Below are 7572 nucleotides of genomic sequence, written 5' to 3'. Positions count from 1 at the left end.
TGAGCCTCGCAATAGTAGGTGAAGATTGCCAGAAGAAGAACATAGTTGGGGTGGAGATGCAGAGCTTGCAGGTCGTAATGGCGGAGGACAGAGAAGAAAAACTTAGAAAAGGTTGGCACCAGACCGGCAGCAATGGCACTTACGAAGAACGGATAAAAGGTGCTCCCCGGGCCTCAGGAAGGGCAGAGCCGGCCTTGAACACCTTCGCCCCGTCGATGCCTTGCGCCGCCACCATCCGGCGCATCCGGGCAAGGCTCGCCTCCGACACATTCGGCGAGTGCAAGGCGGGCGAGTACCAAGATTCGGCCGGGGTCTGGCGAGGCGCCATGTCTTGCTAGGGCGCGTGGTCAAGGTAGATCTGAAGATTTCGGAGGCAGAAAGGAAGAGCGCAAGAAAGGGGATCTGGGCAATGACCAGAGGAAGCAAGGGAAGCAAAGCCTGGGCAGATGCCGCTCTTTTGTCGATTCACGCAGTTGCGGAGCTGCCCACGTCCAATCAACCGCCATGCGGCGCCCGAGGCCACAGGCTGTTAGGGCCCGCAACGCTTCGCACTTGCCCCTTTGCCTCTCTGCTCAGCCAAGTCCGGGCGCGCCTTGGGCCCAGGGGCTATTGTCGGTGTTCTGGGAACGGGGGTCCCCAGACTTGCCTGCCTGCGGCCTGCGGCGTGGCTCAAGGGGGCGGCCCAGCATGGCCCATCTTCACCAGCATGAGCTCAAGACCCTCGCGAGGGGCCAAGCCTCGCGGGGCGGACGACAGGAAGCTTCCTCAGGCACGTCCTCATCAGGATGGCTCGCGAGGAGGCGGAGAGATCAAGGCGGGGTACCTCACGAGGTGCCCATGATGAAAGCCATGAAGACCAAGGGCGCCAGGCGGGCGCCAGCCCGCGCAGTGTCCTCCCTTTCCTCTTTGGTGCAAAGGGAGCAAGCGCAGGCAAGAGCATCAAGCAAAGGCATCCATTTCGGTGCAACAAGACCAAGACCAGCAGAACGGCAGGATGGAGGTCATCGTGGAGCCCAAGCAGGCGTCACCACCAGAGCCTTTAGCAGGCGAGGACCAACTTTAGTCAGGATAAGTGTACTAGATGTTCCCCTTCAAAATGGCCAATTGTTGGCGCCCTTCCCGCTCAATATTTGGGAGGAGGCCCAGGGCCTTTGCCTATAAATAGGACTATCCGCTACAAGGGAGGGACGACAACGGATAGAGAGAAGAGAATGGGATCCTCAGCAGGAAACCAGTAGAGAGAGCGACTGAACTCCCCCTAGTAGTTCATCGCACCAGCCAAGGACAGACCCCTGCGAGGCTGTTCTCCCTTGTATTGTTCATCATCAGCCCAAAAGGCAATCCACCACACCACACACTGGAGTAGGGTATTACACCACAATGGTGGCCTGAACCAGTATAAACTCTGTATCTCTTGTGTTGTTCCTTTGATTGCTTAGATCATAGTAAGGCGGTGAGGTGCAGGTAGGCAGAGGGTGAAATCTCCGCGCGCACCCCAGAGTTCGAACCTAGAAGGTCTATTGGAACCCGAAATCCGACAAAAAGGAACGGAGGGGGATGACTGCGGCTATGGCCGGTGCAAAAATTTATATAGCAATGGTGGGCGGCAGAGGGACAAATGTGTGGCACCAGAGTTGTCACCTCGGCAACCATGTATCATTAATGTGGGTGGCAGATAGACGGACAGACAACACTGGTGTCGTTTGAAGGCGGAGCAATCGCCTGCACCGGGAAGCGGGGCGGGTGGCGCTGACCGTTTCGGGCGGAAAGCATGCGCGGGCGAGGGAGGCGGTCTGGGTGGGCCAGGGTAGTCAGACTTGTGCTTGGCAGCAGGTCGGTCCAGTAGCCGGACATGCTGGCTCGCCAGCGAGCTCGCCGACGTGAGCGATGACAATCAGATGACGGACGTAGCTTCTGACTAGGAGCCGGCGCCATTGTCCAAGCCGGTTCATGCCGTGTTCACCATAGAGCAGGTGCGGACGCACTTTGATGCCCTAATGGTGGAAGACCTACCAGCACAGGTGGACCTGTGTTGCAACCTCCGTCTCCTCAACGAGCACCGGTGAACAAGCGAACGATAGTGCCATCACGGACATGTGGCCCTATGATCCTGGCTTCCCGAATGAGTAGCGGGAGCTATACCAGACCATCCGTAGGGCCCGTGAGGCCCTCTCCACCGTCCTTCGAGTTGTTGCGCTCGTCGTGACGCTGCTATCTCGCATTGTCAACATGGTCAACGGACATGAGGAATGAGGAGATGACTTTACTTGGAGAGGATGACGGTGGGGACCCACCAGGGCCATAGCCGCACGTACGCAAGTGCCTCCTTATTATATACAACTGTAATTTTTTTGCTTCCTCCTGGTTTCCTCACATCACGGTCCCACACCATTGTCAACCTATGTAGTCAATAAACGAGAGAATTGCACAAGGAGCGGCCGATAACTGGGTCCAAGCAGCTCGAGCAGTATTTGTGTTTTTGAGGTGTGAGCACTGTAGAGTTATTCTTGAGCAATGTTTTCGTTGTTGTTCAAAGGAGATCGGGGTACTAACTGGGCGGGCCGTGGCCCGTCTAGCCCAGGCCAGATATCCAGCCCAGATATTAATTTTTTTGAAGCTGAAAATGGCTAGCCCAGCTATACTTTTTTTGAGGAATACCCAGGCAAGATCAACTTGTTATTCTCCTCCCCGCTGGGCTGCAAACCTTTCCTAGGAGGGATGCATTAGGCTTAACAAGAAAATGTGCTTTAAGAAATAATAAATGGGACACTACAACAGGACAAAGCTTTGGTAACATGGTTTTGTGTTACTATAGGCCCAAAACAGTGTTACTAGGTCACGTAGTAACGCATTTTGAAATGTGTTCCATTCCGTGTTACTAAGTGGTGTCCACTGTCACATATAGTAAATGTTACCATGTATTAAAAATTGTGTTACAATTAGGTTATAGTAACATGCATATTATGCGTTACCGTGTAGGTAACACATTTTTGTAATTATAGTGACACCTATAGTAACATATTTTTGTAGACATACAACATTGTGGTAACACGTTTTTGTAACTACAGTAACAGAACTTATAACATAATATCCCACAAAACTGGTAACACATTTTGTAACTATAGTAACACCAACAGTAACACTACTGTATTAGTATGGCAACATAATTATTGTACTTATTTTTTAATTATTAACCACAAAATTAGCTACCCATTTTATGGAATATACATTTATTTATTAAAATCACTACAACTTGTCAAATAGTTAATTATTTTGTTATGATGCTTGGCACCATTAAAATGATACACATACACAAACTGGAAATATAAAGGTATTTATAATGAATATACAAGAGTGTAGGATACATATACATTGCAATAAATACCAATGTTATTGGTTGAACAACATATCATTCATATCAACTCTACTATAGAGAACACATCTATGGAGAATATTACACCATAGAATTTGCATCATTCGACCAAAGAAACAGATCTTGTGAATGGCATTACACTTTTCGATCTATCAATGTAAACTATGGTTATTGCTAAGTAAAATCTTCTCATTTTATTTGCTTCTTCATCCAACCGAAGAATTCACCTCCAACTCCTTTTATTTTCTTTTGAATCTATGAAAGAAAAATGGAACTTACAGTTATGTGATTAAATTAACACAAATATGAATATGGAAGAAAAGACTCCAACTTACAAAAGCTCGGGGTCAAGCAATTAATATCCCTAAGCAAAAACATCACCAATTCTCTTGCAATGAAAAACTTACCTTACTAACTCATTATCCAGAATAGGTTCATCTATGCACACAACTGCAAATTCAGCACCCAAGTAAATATCACCAACCTTATTTTGTAGATCAATACTCGGAATAGTAGCATATGCAACATTCCGCTTGTTTGGATATGTTAAAGTCTTTAAAACTACTTTGGAAGGAACCTATATTATGAATAATATAATTATTCAATGACAATGATACTAAAATTTGCATGAACAATATTTCAATGGATACACATGGTGCTAGTTCAGAAAGAGTATCATGACCATTCACTTCCTTAGGGATACACATTCAAGCTGCAAGTGGGACTAATAGAGGGATGCTCACACCTGCATGCATGTGTTATGTGGGTGTTCATGGGCAGCCCGCAATCAACCATGTTGCGTCTACTTACCCAGATAATGTCATTTAATCCCACATAGCAGTAAACTACTGCGCTATTATATTAAGTGTCGACAGTCACCACATGGTAGATGTGTAAACAACCACAAAAAAAGATGTAATAAATTCTACTTAGCTCTTGTACAAATCAAGACTAACTTATTGTATCTCGACATTAGTTGAACACAACAGCACAAACAACTGTCAATCAGGTCACTACATGAGTAGGCACATGCAAAGTGGCCCCCAGTGCAAAAAATTCAGAGTGGCAGAGCAAGACATCATCATACTATTGAGGAATCAGGCGCAGAGCATCTGTGTTGTGTTCTATGTGCGTGGTTGTTGTTGTGCTGGTCATGTGTGTGTGTGTGTGTGCGCGCGCGCGCCCTTTCTAGTACCTAAGCAAAGTGCCCGCAAGATGTTTTCTAATAGTAGACATTCCATGGCAAAGTTATAAAGGATACAAACTTTCTATACAAATTATCAACGAGCGCGTTCATATGACTGCATAAACATATACCTGGAAATCAATAGCCATCATTACAGTGGCTTTAAGCAACATGGAATTGATATGCATAAACCCTTGAGGCGCCGACACTAACCGAGCTCCTCGCAAACATTCGGTAAAAATAGAATGATGAATAACTTGATACAGAAATATATGTACATCCAAAATCTACAGACTATAAGCACGTAGTAAAACCACATATTCAGCAAATTTGGAAGTAAATGTAGAACCTATTTTGCACATAATGTAGCCAGGATGGATAATTGGTAAAAGGTGATGATATATTACATTTACGTAAATAAAAAAGAAACCAGGATGGGTACTTGGTACAAGGTGACGCTATCACCCATTCAATTATATCAAACTAGTAGATGAGATTGAGATACGAGCTTCTGCTGTATTTTCACAGTTATTATTGGGATATACTACATAAAATGATCATACATCTACTAGAACCCATACCATGCAAAGCACTATGTATTACACCTACATTCCCTCTCAGTAAAATAGATGTCCATGTTTGTCTTCACAATCTCTACTACCCAATCTGACGGACGTAGTTTGCCGACTGCAACACTAGGAAATGGAGCAAGCCTTTGCTGAGTTTGGCACTTGATAGACCTAGTTTGCTGAATTAAAAAAAATCGCACAGGTATTCAGGTATGTATGTATATACATGCTAGTTTGACAGTATTCGAGTATGTACAGATATGCGACAAGTATTCAGGTATGTACACATCTTCACCAAGCGCAGGAAAACATACTACTATTATTAGCAGGGGAATCAATTAGCAGTGGGCATGTACCCTCGACGTCGGCCTCACATCTTGCTCGCCTTTCCACAAGTAAACATACAAGCAGGCAGCCTGATGGATGGATTATTGTGGAAGCTAGCTTACATATAGATCGATTCCATGTGAAGGTTAGCAGCTGACGAGGACCGATGGCTCCTAGCGTGGGAGGCGCGCACGGTCCATGCGCTCGTTCTGTTCAAGCCTCTTCAATTCTTCATGGCCGCCGGAGGGGGGGATGGCTGTCGACGGCCCCGGCTGGATCTACCCATGGCTCCGGCGGCTGCGCGTTCCTGACGGTCGCCTACTCGGGCCTGGTTAGGAGGAGCAAACGGTCCCGGGTCCCGGGGTTGCATCGGCGACCTACAGAAAAGGGGCGAGCGGCGGCGGCATGAGGCCCTCAGGCGGGCGGCGGCGATATTCGCTGGGGCATGCGGTGGCTTCGATGGCTAGGCGTGTGTGAAGGGATAAGGAAAGAGAAGGGAACATAAAGGATAGGGCACCCGCAGCGCTATTGCCGTTCGATCTAAGCGAATCGAACGGTTATGACGCATGATCCGTGGGAGGCCTATCCCGACCAATCAAAACATGGGGTACTTTTTTAGTGTAATGTATTTGCACTCAGCAAAAAAATTGTCCTTTTGTTCTTTCCATTCTTCCCTTCTCTTTTTCTTTCTCCTCTTCTTTTCTTGAACATAAGGCCTGTGCATTAATTAATGGATATAAATAGGATTTTTGACCCAAAATTTTGCCACTAGTTTTATACACTTACAATTTAAATTAGAATTATATGCACTAAATGACTACAAATGCACTAAATGTATCAAAGTTGCTAGAAATCTAGAAAATTCATGAAGCTTGGGAATTGTCCATCAAATATGGTGTACTGTCTGTGAAAATTCGAATGGTGCCATTTTCCACCCTTTTTTGTACTTTCTTAACAAAATACCAAATTTTTACACTGAGAAAATATATTTCTTTTACAAAAAAGATGGAAACTTTATTTGTCAACATTGTTTGCAATGGCAAGATGCATCTATGTGCCAAATTGGATACATTATCATAGACCATGCAATGAATATGTCTATCACCTTGGAAAGTCATGAATGTTCATACATGATACCTCGTTTCCTCAAGGATTTTCTTTCCAAATTATTATATTGCAAGATTAGTGTTTTTTCCTCGCAACTAATACACATAAAAAGATTCGATGCAAAATGATTGCACTTATTCAATTTTCATTTTCTCGTCCATTTTTTTTCAAAACAGAGTCATCAAAGTGGGGAGCTCTGAGGGGATAAGGATGGATGTACCATGGACTACTGGGCACTGTCAGTGTCACGGAAAAACAGGATGTCCTGAGCACACTATAATTGTGTACTCTAGCATGCAGGGGATCAAACTATCAGTTTAATTGTGATATGGTATGGCCAATGTGGATTACGATTATGATCTACTAGTTAATATCAGGAAAATAATAAGGTTGAAGACGACTCGCCAGAACCATTTGCATCCTTGGTCTATTGTCCCAGCGGCCAAACGAAGCATGCTTCTCTACCTCATAGAGCGTCTTTGGTCCTCTATCCCGCCTGGTTCAACCGTGGCCTCCCTTGGCTCCAGTATAGCACTGACTAGAACTCCCTTCAATTGAGCAGTCCAGGAGCTGCCAAGCAGGACGGCTAGGACGCCCGACAGTCACCTCTAGACCTCCCTCCGCTATGGACCAGGACGCTCGGTAGACACTGGTAAGATCTCTCTCCGCTCGTATGTGCCTCCCAATTCTTCTACCAAAATGGGTTTGTAGGATCCTAGAAATGCGCCCCCAGGTTTCCTACAAAAAATATGTGTGCCGAGCCAAGACGCGACATCTGCTAGAGTCATTGTTTGGCCCATAAACCGCACATCGCACCAATTTGTGGGATCTGTTAGAGTTTCCAATAACTCCCAACTTTCACATTCGATATCAAATGAAACATGACATGTAAGAATATTTATATTCATCGTGAGAAACAAAATTATTTTAGAAAATTTCAATTTGAATTCGTATGCAAAACTAGTGGTGAAATTATCGATTAAATGACTTGCTCAACCGTATTTGAATTT

General features: G+C 45.4%; 1 long non-coding RNA gene across 1 annotated transcript; it reads right to left on the bottom strand.

The window, feature by feature from the left end:
• Positions 1-3347: 3347 nt before the first annotated feature.
• Positions 3348-5925, bottom strand: LOC119275178. Its single transcript, XR_005135540.1, has 4 exons — positions 5578-5925; positions 4691-4767; positions 3781-3823; positions 3348-3628 (listed from the first exon to the last, which is right to left on the bottom strand). It is a non-coding gene; the product is annotated as an uncharacterized LOC119275178 (long non-coding RNA).
• Between the last annotated feature and the right edge of the window lie 1647 nt (positions 5926-7572).

Source organism: Triticum dicoccoides, chromosome 3B (genome assembly GCF_002162155.2).
Source record: "Triticum dicoccoides isolate Atlit2015 ecotype Zavitan chromosome 3B, WEW_v2.0, whole genome shotgun sequence".
In the NCBI taxonomy this organism is placed as follows: Eukaryota; Viridiplantae; Streptophyta; class Magnoliopsida; order Poales; family Poaceae; genus Triticum; species Triticum dicoccoides.
Note: the sequence above shows the minus strand (reverse complement) of the source record. Positions and strands in the feature narration are given on the sequence as shown.